Source organism: Mytilus edulis, chromosome 1 (assembly GCF_963676685.1).
Source record: "Mytilus edulis chromosome 1, xbMytEdul2.2, whole genome shotgun sequence".
Taxonomy (NCBI): Eukaryota; Metazoa; Mollusca; class Bivalvia; order Mytilida; family Mytilidae; genus Mytilus; species Mytilus edulis.
In genome coordinates, this window is record NC_092344.1 from 105,965,309 (window position 1) to 105,983,410 (window position 18,102).

The 18,102-nt window shown below is 31.1% G+C and overlaps 2 long non-coding RNA genes across 2 annotated transcripts; one reads left to right on the top strand and one right to left on the bottom strand.

The window, feature by feature from the left end:
* Positions 1-2,085: 2,085 nt before the first annotated feature.
* Positions 2,086-5,094, bottom strand: LOC139499080 (uncharacterized). The gene is made up of 3 exons (XR_011658099.1): positions 5,004-5,094; positions 2,826-2,913; positions 2,086-2,198 (listed from the first exon to the last, which is right to left on the bottom strand). It is a non-coding gene; the product is annotated as an uncharacterized lncRNA (long non-coding RNA).
* Positions 5,095-12,389: 7,295 nt separating this feature from the next.
* LOC139499085 (uncharacterized) lies at positions 12,390-16,966 on the top strand. Its single transcript, XR_011658101.1, has 3 exons — positions 12,390-12,448; positions 15,393-15,486; positions 16,835-16,966. It is a non-coding gene; the product is annotated as an uncharacterized lncRNA (long non-coding RNA).
* The last annotated feature ends 1,136 nt before the right edge of the window (positions 16,967-18,102 follow it).

An 18,102-nucleotide genomic window follows, 5' to 3' on the forward strand; every position in this document is an offset into this window, starting at 1 on the left:
TGCCAAATACAGATAAGGTAATATTTATAATTATTATTCTATTTCCCGGTAATCTGATCACATACCACTTTTACAACCATCTTTTTTTTTTATTCAATTGATAAAGTATGTATCCAGATACAAACCTGTCTAGTGATTCTTTTATCAATATTTTTGTTGTATCTTATTCGCCAACTCATTATAGATACCAGGATTAAATTTTATATTTACGCCAGACGCGCGTTTCGTCTACATAAGACTCAGTCTATGGACGAAGCGTTTTCTTATATCACATAGTAATATTGTCTAATATCAATTGTAAATATGCAGGCATTCAATGCGAAAAATGCTGTTTTCGGCAACGAAAAGTTAAGAAAAGAACACTGTGCGGGACAAATTTGCCATTCCGGTATCGGCAAATCTGACTTTGTCGGTTTACAAGATATCAAAAAAAAAATTTGCCCAGTGATAGATTATTGAAAAATTAAAAAAATGCCATATGTCCCAACTTGTCACTGTTGTCACTCTTGTCACTGCAGCTGATTAAAAGTACATTTCCCATGGGAAATTTGATAATTCCCATGGGAATATTAGAATTTCCCATGGGAACATTGGAAGTTCCCATGGGAAAAATTACTTTTCCCATGGGAAGTTTAGAGTTCCCATAGGAACTTTAAAGTTCCCATGGGAAAAGATGAATACAAAAAGTTCCCATGGGAATTAATTCTTCCCATGGGAACAAATTTTCTTCCCATGGGAACAATTTTTCTTCCCATGGGAACAAATCTTCTTCCCATGGGAACAATTTTTCTTCCCATGGGAACAATTTTTTTTCACATAGGAACAATTTTTCTTCCCATGGGAACATACTATACAATACAAACATTATTTTCCATTTGAATTTTTTTCTTCAGAAAAATTACAATTTGTTGCAAATACTGGATATATGAGAATAAAAGAGAATATACTTCTGCCTTAGCTGGATGGAAAGCTGTAGGGCATAACACATTTTTGGAACCTTGTAAAACATCTCAGAAAAGCAGATTTGTCTCCGGGACAAGTTTGCAATTCCGCTGAATGCAAAAGTTGTTCACCTTAATTTTTGGAGTTAGTCAAAATGAAGTTGATAACTTGGTTGGTATTGGTTCCCTGATATTTGTCCTAAAATTGTTTGGCTCTAGCACCACTGTTAAAAAAAGTTATGCCCCTTTTTTCAACAATTTCCTTAGAGGAATAGTTGTTTTCCTCAAGGGAAATTGTTTTTTCAAGGGAAAAAGATTTCCTTCAAGACAACAAATTTCCTCTAATGAAATCATTGTTCTTCAAATTTCCTCTAAAGAAATTTCTGAACATCAAATTTCCCTTATTTGTTCTTGTTAAACATTTCTTCGCTATACCATGTATACAAACAGTATGAATATAATTATTACAAGACTGTATAGTTGATGCAAATGATATTCAAAACTTTCATAAATGTTTGACTCAACATTTTAATGACATTGAAAATTGATAAAGTCTGACTGTTTAGCATGTTTAGATCTAGGTATTGTTCATACTTTTTATAAAATTTAACAATGATTTATAAAAAAAAATTGTAGCAAATGATTCTGTTTTCTTTGTAATTGTTTCAATGCAATAAATTAATAAGCAACCAATTTGAATGTCATACCATCTGTGGTGTTCTAAAGAATTTGTTTATATATTTGCAGATTAAATAATAAAATATACACTTTTCGTGTTATTTTAAATTAAAATTTTCTTCTGTTTCAGCTTGTGTACAGTTTTCAATCCACTACGTAAGAATTCAGTGAATACATTATTCCATTCACTTTATATAACATTTTCCTTCAATTCTAAGAGAAAACATTTTTGCAAATTGTTCTTCAATGATCTTCTTCCGTATATTTGATATGAGGGAGCGATATAAATGAGTGGATAAAACTGGTGTTCCTTTGTTCTGCATTCTCCTTTCTTTCGAATAATATATATAATATGTTGTTGCTTTTATGCAATAGTGTTTTTGTGTATCTATGATAGAACTCCATTTTGTTTATTGGCATTATCATGTGATAATGATGAAATTTCCTGTTTCTTTTTTGCAGGAAAGCACACATTCCAGTTCAAATTAATCCAATTATGCACTTTGTAAATAAATTTCAACTTTAAGTTTCCTCTTCAGTAATGACCTATTGATCATGAAAACCAAGATGTCTGATCACCTATAAATACACAAAATAAACAAATAAAATGTTATAAATGGAGAGAGAAACAGCAATAAATGTTTTTCATATGTATCTTTCTTTATTAAAATTCATTCAGTAAACTTGAACCTTGCGAAAAATAATTAGCTGTGATGTAAGACTAGAAAGTATAAAACGCAAAATAAAGTAGTCGCGAAAAATTAGTTGATTTACATTAGTCCAGTCTGTGTTTGCAGGAAATTTACATCATAGGTTGCCATATTCCTATTGTGCCTGTCCAAAGTTCAGAGCCTGTAGTTTTTGTAAGTTTAGTCTGACACTAAAATTTAGTGGTTGTTGTTGTTGTTTCATACCGGTTATATTTATTTTTTGTAATTTATTTTGTAATAAACTAGGCAATTAGTTTTACAGTTTGGACATGTTGGATTGTTTCAATTTTTCATCTTTGGGTCTTTTATAGCTGCCTTCTTTGACTATAGGGTATGGATTTTCTCATTATTGAAGGTCGTCACAGGCCTACAATTGCTTTCTTAAAGCCATGATAGTTTTCATATTTAATATACCACATCTTTTAATTTTTATAGTAATCATGATTATCATCTTTCAAGTTCAACAACTTTAAAAAATAAATAAAAGTGGCCTTACCATTTAGGTTTAGTTTGCTTCTGCAAATTTTAAATTGCCTATCATTTCTGCTGTTTATAATTTCTCTGTATCTTCTATAGTTCTTGTCCTATACATAAAAGAGTAAAAGTTATTATTGAATGGCATCTTGCATCAATATTTTTTTTTGCTGTTTAATGTACATGATGTATATTAATGTGTGTTTAATAAGAAGAGTGCACACGCTGAAATGTCTCGCCTTCTTTTACTAATCATTGATAATATGTTGATAGTCCTAAGTATAAAGCTTTATCACAACTGTCACATAAACTTAACATTAACCAAGATAAATAAATAAAGACTTTTGAACCATGAGAATGAGGTCAATGTCAGATGAACCATGCCAGGCAGACATATACAGCTAACAACAATGAACAAGGCTTCAATGCAACAATTATAGTTGACCTACATGTATTACTTATAGTTTAAGAAAAATAGACCAAATCACAAAAACACTGATCAATGAACCGTGAAAATGAGATCAAGGTCAAATAAAACCTGTGCCACTGACATATAGATCAAAAAATATTTCTATACACCAAATACAGTTGACCTATGGCTTATAGTATTTAATAGATAAAGACCAAAACTCAAAAACTTAATTTTGACCACTGAACCATGAAAATGAGGTCAAGGTCAGATGACATCATCCCACTAGACATGTACACCTTACAATCATTTCATACAACAAATATAGTAGACCTAATGCATAAAGTATGAGAAAAACAGACCAAAACACAAAAACTTAACTATAACCACTGAACCATGAAAATTGTCATAAATAGCATAGACACCTCTTAGTTTTGAGAACAACATGCGTTAATTGTGCAAGTATAATCATTGATAAATCATGCACAAGATTTACTTTTTTTAAAAAGCCTATATATTGAAATTTTCTGAAAATATTGCATGCATTTATTAATATGACCAATTTCAAGAAATGCGCAAAGATGTGAGATGATTTATATAATTGTAATTTCAGGAATTTACAGTAAAGGCTTTCATCCCCACTGCATTTTGCACTTTTCCCACGTCAGGAGCCAGAAGTTATGGCCTTTGTGACCTTTGTATGATTTTTATTTTAGTTTCTTTTTTAATATCAAAGAGTTTAATCTGACGTCCATTATCACTCAACTAGTATACATTTTTGTTTAATGGCAAGCTAAAGCATGCCTCACAGGCAGGGATCCAGGAGGGTCTGAGGGTTGGACATGTTGTACCCCCCTTTCTACATTGTTCTTTATTGGACGATCAATGCATTTGAATTTTAAAATTAACACCATTCGAACGTAAATATATTTCAAAATTAAGATGCTGCAATGTACAATCCCAGTAGAGCTGGGAAGATGGTATTAGTCATTCCAAAAGAAGAAAGGACATGCAATCTGTGTTTAACTGCAATTGGCAATGAATTCCATTATTTATTTGAATGCAATTCTTTATTAGTTAAAAAATATCAGAAATCAGCATATTCCAGAGTACTATGTGAAATATCAGAATTAAGCAAAAATGAAAGGACTAACTGTCATTGACAAATATTAACTTATTATTTAAAAATGTGTCTATATTCATTTCAAAGTTAACTAAAATATTATAATGTTAAAATATTATAATATAAAGTAATTTTCCATATATTTTATTTCTAAGTTGTTTTATTTTTTTTTCTAATTGTATGTGATTGTATTTTGTAATTTACCTCTTGTTTCACATGTCAATGTGACGGAGTGTTTTTCAAATAAAGCATATTGTATTGTATTGTATTGAATGGGGACATGTAGTTGGACCCCCCCCCCCCCCCAATTGTCTTTGGTTAGGAACCCCTCCTCGGGTTGTGGAATTTTCTCGTTGCATTGAAGACCCATTGGTGCCCTTTGGCTGCTATCTGCTCTTTGGTCTTTTGATACATTCCCCATTTACATTTCGATTTTATATTCAGTTCTATTATAAATGTTAGACTTCTTGTTGATTTGGTTTCACATTTTGGCTTCGTCAGAGGAAAGCGTTCCAGAAATAAAATAGCCTTGCAAGACGTCATAATTATTTGGACTAGATTTTCACCACCATCAACATTGTAAAGCTTGTCTCACTGTGGAAGAAATGAGTTTGGCGCGTTTACAAAAATATAATTGTCTGTGCCGACAGGGGAGTGTGTGTGCATACCATTATTTAAATTTTCTAAACCTTCTTTTTCAATATTTTGTGCATTTCTTGGTAATATACTGTTAGACCTCGAGTGCTGCTTTACAAAAACGATCAAGTTACAAGTAATGTAGGGGAAGGAAACTAGCTAAAAAGACCAAAAATAAGCCACAACTAATGGGGTCTCATTGGGGGTTCTGTTCACGGATCTCGCTTTATAGTTACTATTTATTTTTTTTAGATTCCCGCATCCCGCTTACACTATGTAAGTAAACAATTCTAATATTTTTGTAATTTCCTATGTCCCGTTAAACTTCATTTCCAGTTTTCACGGCACAATAATTTGACTATTAGTGACACTAAGTACTGTGGTATTTTCAGTTGTTCAGTGGGTGTTTTACAAATAAGGCCATATATTTCGGTGTGTATAAATACCGCAAAGGAATTCTTAATGGCGCTGACTAAGAAGAAAGTTTTTGCATTAAGGACACCAGAGACATATATACACATGTGTATATATGTCTCTGAGGACACTAAAACGATGTTTTAAGATCACAGAGAATATGGATATATAGGAGGATATGATTAAATACCTCATATCTGTAAAGTTAGGTATCAATAGATATTGTAATTTTGAAGTTAAATGACTTTTTAATCAACGCGTGCCACTCGGCACGTGACCAACGGCTTATTGCAAATTCACTAATCATCATGTTCAATCAACCTAATCCAATAAACAATTGTCTTTTTATCGTTACTTATTGATAACTAATGGTTGTTGTTGAATAAACCTAACGGTTTAACGTGGTAAAATTTCAAGTTTATGAAAGAAAAATAAAAAAAAATGAATTTTGTGTATTAAAACTTTGCCTTTGTTATATTTTGTTTTTAAGGAAATTGCTATGCAAGCTTTTTTTTAAATTAAAGAACCCTATTTTGAGATACTAATTGAGACAAAAATGCTTTTGAGATTTCGTTTCCTTGTTAACAACAGAAGAGTTTACATATATTATCATTATACCTTGAATGAGTGACATATGCATGAGAGTATGTGGTGTCCGTGGGGTTCTTCAAAATCCGATTACAGAAGTAATATAGAAAAACTCCAAGAGGTAAAATTATATTACGTTTTAAAAAGAGACTATAAATCATAACTGTCTTCTATGAACAATAACTTTAAAACTGATGTCAATGCTTTTTTTTAACAATTCATCTTTATTTCAACAATTGAAGATGAATACCATTTTATTTTATGGGTCGTTTTCAAAAAATGTCGAATTTTCAGTACACCCATGCTAACTTTTTTATTTCTAATGGAAATTTCAGTTGTAATGGTTTAAATGAAAGCTTGTCGGATTTGTGATTCAGAACATTAATAATAAACACACCTTACATCTATTTTGATAAGATTAAACTGCATTTAAGACCCATTTTGGGGGTATTTGTCTGCGTACAGTGTCAGAAAAACACATTTCAAATGATTTTTTTACGATTTTCTGATCGCCTTGATATCTGCAAAAGGGACTTTTTAAGAACGTTTAATATTACTCTAACGAAAAATCGTAGCTTCTATATCATTGTATGTAACATATTATCTACAAACTTAATTGAATCTGCGTACAGGAGGTTCATGTCTTTCCTGTTACCGCTACTTAAATCAGCCGTGAAATTATTCTCCCTATGAATATTGAATCAGTCAGTGTTGATCTCAAAAGTGCAAAGTAATCTTTACATTTAAAACGCCTCGTTTCTTGAACGACAGTGTAGAGAAAATAAATTTCAAGACATTTAGTGAAAAAAATATAGCGTACTTTTTTTCATGTCTATGCTGTTGCCACCAATTTTGATTAAATACACCAACAGTATACTTGTAAAAAGTGCAATAACGTGTTGGAAACCAAATTCACAATAGAAAAACGTAATCACTTTACCAAAGGGAGTAGTTATTTCACAACAGCAATCAAAAACGAAGAAATTTGTCTATCCTGTTATGTCTATCCTGTTACTATGGTTGCTATGGTTACAGTAACAGGATAGACAATTGTAGACAAAAACGTCGTTCATTTTTTTATCTTAACATATAGGTGCAAAACGAATGAAATATTTCATTGTTTGAAGTCATCTTAAGGTTATAACGTATTAATCTTCCCAAATAAGCATTCGCAGGTGCAATACTGATATCGGTAACAGGATAGACAAAAAGGTAACAGGATAGACTTTTATATAGTAATATATCAGAAACGTACGTTCCTGTTACCAATGAAATATAGAGAAAAGTAAACTAACTTATGAGGGATTTACTCGATGTTGGGTTTATTTGAAAGGGTGAAAAAATGCCGAACAATATGAATTGCTATCTTAGACATGCATTACTGGTGGTAATTTTTACAACCTTTGAAAACCAATTTTTAGAGGCATTTTTCAGTACAACCTGTTAAATTGGCAAATAATCTATTATATTACAGAATGAATATATATAGAAGTTTATTCTCTTGAAAACCATCTAATTGTCTACGTAAAACAAGCTTAACATTTTATCTAAACCTTTTCTTAATAACCCAAAATTTCTTTTGAAAATGGTAACAGGATAGACAAAATAATGTACCACCGATCAAAAAATGTTTCAACATATTTTTGTATGACATCATTAAGATTGCATCTTTTAATATGTTGTTCTTAAAGTACTGTTTGTTTGGATTTGCTTATGTAGAGGGTTGTTTGAACAAGTAACTTTTAATATTTTTTTCAATTTCAAAATTCGACATTTTTTGAAAATGACCCTTATAATGTAATAAGCATCGTGATGTAAGAAATATAATTCACAATGTGTAGGCGCGAATCTAGAGCTTGAAGCGGAGGTTTGGGGGAGGGGGTACGTGATAAATGTTTAGAATACTAGAGAAGTTTTCTTGTTATATAAAACCATATGTTTTTCAATAAATGGCAAACTTTTTGTTCATCCGGCATATGGGTACTCTAAATAAACTTTTGATTAGTTTAATTATTTGATTACAGATCGTATCTACCCGTTTTGCAATTGCTGTATCACCCTAAATGAGGCTAATAAAGATATGTATAATAAAATATAGAGGTAGCAGTCTTGGATTGTCTTAATTAAATCCTTTGATCCTCTTACTTTATATATATCTTTATTCTCATAAAGCAAATGCATTACATCGGTACAGAGATAACAAATACAACAATAAATATTTAACAATATGTACAAAACAAGCGAGAGATGTTGCAAAAGTTACAAGCCAGGAGTACAAGCACGGGCCGACAAAGCACAAGTATTTATATTTTCTATAAAAAAAACAAAGCTTCTTCAGAACTGGTTTTCTTGTACTTGACATAACTTCAGAGAATTTAACTGTATTTTGCCGTTTTGTAAAATATGCAGTTAAAAACTCTTTTCGTTTTTGATTGAAAAATTTGCATTCAAATATAAAATGATATTCGTCACCTATTTGTCGATTGTTACATAGACTGCAAAAGCGGTTTTCTCTGATTACGTTTTGCCATCTTCCTGTTTCAATCGGCAACTTAGTATTAGTCGTTTGAAACCGACAAAAAACAATAGCGTCTTTGAAGTCCAAAATATTAAAATATTCTTCAATTTCAAGTTTTTCTTAAAATTTTTGTAGTTTATACCTTTTGACGAATTTTGAATGAGGGAATTCCAGTTCTGAATATATTGATCTAACAATCTCTGCTTTATGACAGTTTTTAACCATTCTTTATTAACAAAATTTTGTGACTCCCATATGTTTGAGAAACCACAATCTTGAAATATTTTTTGTATAGATCCATTTTATCTGGTTATTATGTAGCGGAAACGTGTCACCCTATTCAATATATAGTAAAGATAACATTAAAAAATATTTTAAGATTTTCAAGCGGTGTGGTTGGGTGTCACGTTGACAGGGGGGGGGGGGGCTGGGTTCATCTTAATTATGATTAAAACATGTTTTTTGTACTGCCTCTAATCAACAGAAACTAAAATCTCATTAAAAATGAAAAATCAGAATATATTTTAATATAAAATTTGTAGAACAGAAGTTAAGTATCCCATAAAACATAATGAATCATTATGTATACATGCAGAGACCAAAGCAGCAAAGATATAGTCAATAGAATCTATTTGCATTTGCCTATGTTCTATCCTTATAAAACCTTGCTGTGAGGCATGGTCCCTGACATCAGAAAAATGAATGAAGTATTGGCAACTGGACGTTAAGCAACCAAATATAAATCCTCACTTTTCCGTGAAGTGTTCACAATTATTTGTCTTTTTAAAATTAAAAGGATTAAAAATTCCCAAACTGAAAAGAGTTGAAAATACTTTATTACTTTAGAAGTAAAAATCATAACAGACAGAATAAATACGGCAGAAACAAACAAATGGGAAAAAAATAGAGAACAATTTAAAATACCATATATACAGTCATGTTTAAACAGTATACTAGCAGATTATGAACGGGTCAAGGTTGAGCGAACGTGAATTTCTACCTATTACACTAAAAAGGTGACAATCAATTTTTTTAGGCACGTGTCGAATACACATTCGATAACTTTCTAATTAAAAAAAGGTATAATTGTAAAATTTAAAATTATTATTTTTATATGCCATGTCCTTTGTAACAGTTGTATCATTCCATCAGGTCCTTAGTGCACATTTTTGTTCTTAGTGCACTAAGGAGATCCTTTGCGGTATTACTACGGACCCCATATATTTGAAGCTGTTCAAAATACTGTACATTATAGGTACATGTATCAGATTGAACAATAATTGTCATATATATAAAAAGAATAGGTAATCTGGTATGAAATATGTCCACTGGAACGACCGTGCAAGTGCTATATATATATTATAGCCAGTCAAGGTCGTTAAAAACTTCCATTTGTTGTTGTCCACTGAAAATAAGCTCTTGAATACACGAATCCCCGTTTTATTAATGCCAAATTTATTTGTTAGTATTTCTTATTCTTTTTCTTATGATTTTATCATATTTTTTTTGTGAAATTTTCTGTGTGGTTGAACATGAAATTGCCTCCGATGCTACAAAGAAAATTTGTTTAATGTCAAATGTTGCAATATATGCTAAGTATTACACGTGGACAGGATGTTCCCCAAAAAATAAGTTATACACACCCCAAGGGTACACGCTAGTGTCATATGGAAAATTACTGGGTCACCTGTAAGATGGTAATCAGCCATGCAACTAATCAGGTTACTTAACTGACCATGTCACTTCAATTTAAAGTTTATCGGTAGATCAAAATGATAAATTCGTTTTAATTAAACATTTCAGATTTAAAGGATTTATCATTATAATGAAGTGAAATAATTAAACCATATCGTATTATTATCAAAAGATTAATTTTCATATTTTTTTTATCTATGCCGGGAAAGAATTGAAAACTGTATTTATAATTTTTAAATTTATTTTATAAAAAAATCCGTGTAGGTCTCATGAAATGGAACCCACGCATTCCTACTTAAAAGATTTATAAAGGAGTAGGTTCAGTAAGACCCCTTTTCGGCCCCAAAATATAGCAGTTTTACTAAATTGTATAGTACTAGAACCGAACACCTGTTTTGTGATATATATGTCGTGTACATTTTATTATTTTGTACAGGTTATTACTTGTACAAAAACTTTGTACGAGTAATTACTTGTATGATGCCATCACACAAGTTATTACTTGTACAAATACAATTGTACCAGTAATTACTTGTACAATTTTTGGTGAGAAAAAGATAATAACTTGTACAACACAATATCCTTGGGTTATATGTGTTTCTTCTTTTGGTTTTAATGTTTTATATAAAACTCCTTTCTTTTGGTTTGTAAGTCAGGGAATTTTTGTCAATTGTTGGGTATGTATTTATTCGTTCTTTTTTTAATTTATTCTTATCATGCAGCGTATGTTTTTTAAAATCTATATTGGGTTTGGTTTTATCAACTGAGTATCAATGACATTTTTTTTTAAATATTAGAATATTACAAAAAAAAACAACGAACGCAAAGTAACAACATAAGGTAACATGACACCTTGAGCAAATTTAGCTTAACAGCTTGTTGACACATACATACTATTGGTGCAAAGTGGCAAAGCCGTTAAAATGAAAAATAAGATGAAAACCCTTCTACCATTTAATTTCAAGCATATGTAATATCTTATATTGGAAACAAAAGTAAAGCTTGATAAATCAAATAACCTATTGGTTTACACAAGACAAGGACGCATGACATCTGGAACTACACGATAAGCCCAACCTTTTGCATGTACATGTACCTGTCTTACTGCCACTTTGACATCTGCAGTCAACATGACCCTGGTCACCACTTAAAGTAAGCAATTGTACTGTTTTCATGACGTTAAACTCAGTGTTCTCTGGTATGTCCAACATTGTCTCTGAATCTTTTTGATGTATTTTGACTCATTAAACCTATCATGATTCCAACTTTTGTGTCTATTTTGTATCCATTTTTAGGCAATATTCAGCACAATTATTTTATATTTCTACAGTCATTCGGACTATCAACTGTACAATAAAAAAATAATTTCGCCTCCTTAGCGAATGATTTTTGATTTCTGCTACACTAAAAAACAACAAACTGCCGTTAGAAATATCTTTGATGTGCTGTCTTTTTGGAACTTGATTTTATTACTTAAATATTCTTCTGTGTGTGAATGTCGAATTATAGAAGAGTTATTGTCATGCCAAAATTATTCATTTCATCATCCTATTTGGTTTGACACTCTTTTCCATCTAACACTTTAGTTTTGACTTTTGTTTGTAAAGTTTTGCTCATATATTTGATAAACAAAAAGTACACACATGTTGAATGTTTATACCTTTAGGTTTTATTCATAAATAATTTGTTTAATACGAAACATTTGTTGAGAAAATCACATAGGTAGAATAATGATTTGTACAAGTTATTATCTTTTTCTCAGTAAAAATTGTACTAGTAATTACTTGTACAATAGTTTTTGTACAAGTAATAACCTGTATGATGGCTTCATACAAGTAATTACTTGTATAAAATGTTTGTACAAGTAATAACCTGTACAAAATAATAACATGTACACGACATATATATATATACATATAGTTAATTTACCGTAAATAACTGCGAGAAAATGAATAATACACAAGTTGATAATTGTCTCTTCTCTGCTCATTAATTTGCATGCAATATTTTCTCTGATTTACTTGTGAGATCACCGACACTAATAATAATTACCTAAAAAAATAGGTGCTCCGTACTGGGAAGATCATATCGGATCCTATCAATTCATTGGTTCCATTCCCCCAATTAAATGAGTCTACACGTCTCCTTAGAAAAATGCCTTGCAATGCGTCTGAACTACTAAGTACTTCCATATAATTTCGAAAACAGATAATAATCTTTTTCACTGGATGAGATTGGGCTGACGGATTTTTAAATGGAAATGTATTAATTTTTATTTATAGCACAAGTTTTACAAGACAAGATTATTCACCCTGTTCGCCCTACAAATCAAATTAATGGTTGCCTCCTTACACATACACGAGCTAAAACATAATTATACATATGAACATTTGATATCATTTATTTTGTGTGACAACTCTTCACCAATGACCTGAGTGAAAGGTTGACATGGGCAGATCCAGAAATTTCCATTTTTTTAATTTTTTGTTGTTTTTTTTGGTGGGGGGGGGGGCAGAGGGGGGTGCTTGCTCCAGTCATGCTTCAGTGATTCCCTATATAATCAACAAAATATTTCACACCAAAAAGGGGGGGCGGGGCTTTCTCCTTAATAAGAAATCTCTGTTTTCAGGCATAGGCTCATATAAATTTGCCTTTTGAAGAACTGAAATAAATATGAAACGGCTAATGAGTTTTCAGATGCTTTACATTAAAATACATCATGTACATACATGTGACATACACAATTATATATAAATGTAGAATCAAATCTTGATAAATGTATGTAGTTGAAATTGTTAGCTTTAAACATTAAAAAAATGAACTCCCAAAGTTTAAACACAATTAAGAATGACCATGTACATGATGTACATGTAGTCTGTAATGTATGCCATTGCCATGAAGCTAGATCATTGTAGGTAAACTGTCAACTATTCCCTTAAATCTTTGTCCCCAGTCACCCCAAGTTTGATTTAAATTAGGGAGCTTCCATTTGATTTTTATGGGGGGGGCTAGGATGAAATTTGAAAAAAATAGGCAGAACAAGAGTTTTGAGAAGAAAAAAAAGGCAGGATGAGACACTAGCAAAAAAAAAGTCAGGACGACAATTTTGGTAAAAAAGTCAGGATAAACTAAAAAAAGAAAGGCAGGAACGAACAGAGTGAAAAATAAAAAGCCAGGACAGAGATTACAGCTAAAAAAAAAATGCAGGATAAAATTTTTCATCCTAGCCCCCCCCCCCCCCATAAAAATCAAATGGTAGCTCCCTTAATCAAGTATATATCTACCCTATTAGGTCTCTAGTTTGGATAGTGTATAACTTGCAAATTAAAATCATACTCCTTCCAAATTTCTTTCTTTAAAATATTATGGATGAAATAGCAAGTAAAGAATGAAATTAAATTGGATGAAATGTGTCAATTTTTTTGGTAAAGTAGTATGTCTGAAGTTGTCAAACTTAATGATAGACCCTTCAGGGGCGGATCCAGTCATTTTAAAAAGGGGTTTCCTAACCCAGGACAAAAAAGGGGGGGGGGTTAATTACATGTCCCCATTCAAATGCATTGATAGTCAAAAAAAGGGGGGTCTTTGACACATTCCCCATTCCAATTTTCAATTTTATCATGTAGTCGTGGTAGTCCGAAGACACTTAGTTTTCGCATAATTACTTTTAGTATAAGTTAACAGAAATCTATGAAACTCAAACACAGGGTTTGTGACCAGAGTTTTTGTCCAGAGTTTAGAAATTACATGAATTAGGGGCCAAAAGGGGCCAATATTAAACTTTGTTTGATTTTATAGAAAATTGAATTATTGGGGTTCATTGATATATATATATTCCAAATCTAACTGTGTATTTAGATTCCTAGTTTTTTGGTCCTGTTTAAATTGGTCTATCTTAAGGTTCAAAGGGTCCAAAATTAAACTTATTTTGATTTTAATAATATTTAAACTCTTGGTGTTCTTTAATCATGTTAATATGCTGAATCTGAATATTTACTTAGATTTATAGTATGGGCCCAAATTTCAAGTTGGTCCAAATTGGGGTCCAATATTTTACTTTGTTTGATTTCAAAAAAATTGAATATATATATATATGGGGTTCTTTGATATGCTTAATCTAACCATTCATTTAGATTTTTGATATTTTGGCCCGTTAACAAATTGGTCCACATTGAGATCTAAAGGGTCCAAAATTGAACTTTATTTGATTTCATCAAATAATGAATTATTTGGGTTCTTTGATCATGTTGATCATGTTGATATGCTGCATCTAACCATGTATTAAGATTTTGAATATTGGACCATTTTAGAGGTTAATTGTCAATTTAAAATTTTTAAGTACTTGGACCACATTCATTCAATGTCAGAAACCTATGCTGCATCAACTATTGAATCACAATCCAAATTTACAATTCAGAGTTGTATCCATAAAATTGAGAATGGAAATGGGGAATTTGTCAAAGAGACAACAACCCGACCAAATAAAAAAACAACAGCAGAAGGTCACCAACAGGTCTTCAATGTAGCGAGAAATTCCCGCACTCAGAAGCGTCCTTCAGCTGGCCCCTAAACAAATATATACTAGTTCAGTGATAATGAACGCCATACTAATTTCCAAAGTGTACACAAGAAACTAAAATTAAAATAAAACAAGACTTACAAACTTACAAAGGCCAGAGGCTCCTGACTTGGGACAGGCGCAAAATGCGGCGGGGTTAAACATGTTTGTGAGATCTCAACCTCCCCCTATACCTCTAACCAATGTAGAAAAGTTTGAATTGAATGTTGTGTCCATACTTGTTCCAACTGTTCAGGGTTTAAAGTGTACGTTTGTATCAAGCTGAGCCATGCATAGCATTCTTATTGGTTATTTATATATTAATTTGAAATTTTGATGAGTTAGACACATACAGATTATACTGTAAACAATATTTCAGAGTTTAACGTAGTCAAGCAAAACAAATCATAGAAGAATAGTTGAATCATGTTTTTGTTGTCCAATGAAAAATTAGTACGAACACCAAGAAAAAGTATGGGAATGTTTGTTTTTTAAACTATTGACCAGGGTGAAAGTCTTTGAAAGTCATGACTGACCAAAAGTTTGTGAAATGAAATAGCACAAATATTCCATTCTTATTAAATATTATTGTATATAAAGAAAATACTGATGTTTAATAATAGTTTTTACCCTTTTTATGTTTTATAGGACAAGAAATATAGAAAAATAATGAAAAATATAAACAGTTTCAATAGAAATGAGCGACAAAACAAGATAAACAGAATACAACAAGGCCTAAATGGTAAGACCACTTCTATATACTGTAAATTCAGAAATTATTGCTTGCATTTATTATTTTTCAGGGAATGGACAACTTATTGTGATTACAAAAAAAATCTGCATCAATTATATATACATGATATATATATGTTTCTGTTATCAAAATATGATTTCTTATTTTTGCGATACTCACCCAGTCACATTAATCGCATTTCTAAAAACCTCTGGATAATTTTTGAATTACAGTAATAAACATGATAAAAGTAATTGCCTTTGAATGATGACTCTTATAAAAATAAGAAGATGTGGTATGGTAAATGAGTGACTTATCCACCAGAGTTCAAAGAAGTGGATGCAAGAAATTAAAGGCCAATGATGGGCTGGTCTTCAATAATGAGACAACACTTTCTTTATAGGTCAGCCAATAAAGATCCCAACATGAAAAGATTTAAACAATCCAATTTAGTTCAACATGTTCAAAAACAATAACAATTAATAAAAAAATATCATGTCTGTGAGCACTCAACCTTTTACCTGACCATAATATAGGACAGTCTATAACAACTTTTGCAAGTGGCTAAACTTTAAATTTCACTGCAAGGCACTAAACAACGAATATTTAATCTTGGACACAAAGCACTGAAATAAGAGAACTCATATAAAGCATGACAAGTAAGAATATCAAATGAAAGTTTCTCAAATGTTAAAGACATATGAAACGAGTGAGTGATGAAAAATAAAGTTTGTCCAACTTTTGAACCAATGCATGTATACATCATAAACTTAGTCCTCTGTGCACGATTTTATCATTATTTTCACAAGTATATCATATAAATCGTCATTTTTTTTTCTCTCTGTTTGTTATGATTTAACAAATAATGCTGCTCATTAAATGCCGTGTTTTGAAGCTGAGTTTTACCGATTGCCACCTTATAGTAAACAAATCACAAAAAGCATGGGTATTGAGCACGTGTTTAACATGTATAATCAGCTATTTGTTTATTTCAATGACAGATCCTTGCATATTGTGGTCACCGGATTTTTACGAGGAGGGTTACGCTCGGGTCACTATGTATATGGAAAATATGTATCGGCGAATTGCTTCCTGGAAGCAAGCAATTAAAAATAAGTAAACTTCTTCTAAATGTGGACAAATTAAAGAATTTTCCTCAGAAAAAAGTATATGTACTTAAGTTGCATAATGAAAACTATCCATTTAGTTATAAAAAAACATAATTATTATACATATTTTTTTTTAATTTGAGGTTTCTTATGACTTTAATTAAAACATGATAAAATAAGCCTATTTATATTGCTGTTTTTTTCTCCATTTATCATGTTTATAACTTCTTTATTTTGTGTATTTATAGGTCAGATATCTTGGTTTTTATGATCATCGTCAGGTCCTGCAAGTCTATACTGAAGAGGAAACTTATTTGTTAATACTTTTCTACATAATGTGCTAATTGGATTAATTAATGTGAAATGAACTCAATTGTGTGTTTTTCTGGGAAAAGAAATAGAAAAAATTCTACAAAATTGCTATAAACAAAATGGAGTACTATCAAAGATGTACAAGGACACAATGGTGTAAAATGTAACAACCTACATATTCACTGATGGATTATGGAGAAATTAAGAAAAAAAATAGTATCTTTGTCATGTTTGTTGTCGAAATAAACACATGCGTTATCCATTCATGTACATAATATTATGTACATGGCTCTCCATCATATCAAATATACAGAGAAGATGTTTGAAGAACAAGTTGCCAAAATTTATTCAACCAATTGAAGGAAGATGTCTTGTGAATGGAATTATTTATGCACTGAACTGTTATGTAGGGGGTAGAATAATTATACACAGCAGCTGAAACAGAAGACAAGTTAATTTGACATGAAAAGTGTTTATTTTATATAATCTTTTGTATCAACATGATCAATAATTTAGTCTAGGAGAAAATATATTTATACTGTTTGTCAATGTTTGTACTGTTATGAAATTTTTATAGAGGAAAAACATTTCCTTAAGGGAAATTTGATGTTCAGAAATTTCCTTAGAGGAAATTTGAAGAACAATGATTTCCTTTATAGAGGAAATTTCCTCAAAGGAAAATTTGAAGCGGCAAATTTCCTCAAAAGAAAAAGAATTTCCTCAAAGGAAATAATTATGCAGCAAATTCCCTAAGGGAAATCTTTTTCCCTTGAGGAAAACTCTTTTTCCTCTGAGGAAATTGTTGAAAAAAGGGGCATTACTTTTTCAGCAGTGGTGCTAGAGCCAAACATATTTAGGACAAATATCAGAGAACCAATACCAATCAAGTTATCAACTTCATTTTGACTTAACTCCAAAAATTAAGGTGACAACTTTTGCACTCAGCGGAATTGCAAACTTGTCCCGGATACTGTTAATATTCTTATACAAGACCTGTTTATTTTCTCTTGCTTATGACCTTAGATATATTATTAATGCTGTATGTTTATGCTTATGACCTTAGATATATTATTGCTGTATGTTAATACTTATGAAATTAGATATATTATTGCTGCATGTTTATACTTTTGACCTTAGATACATTATTGCTGTATGTTGATTGTCACTTGCTTATGACCTTAGATATATTATTGCTGCATGTTTT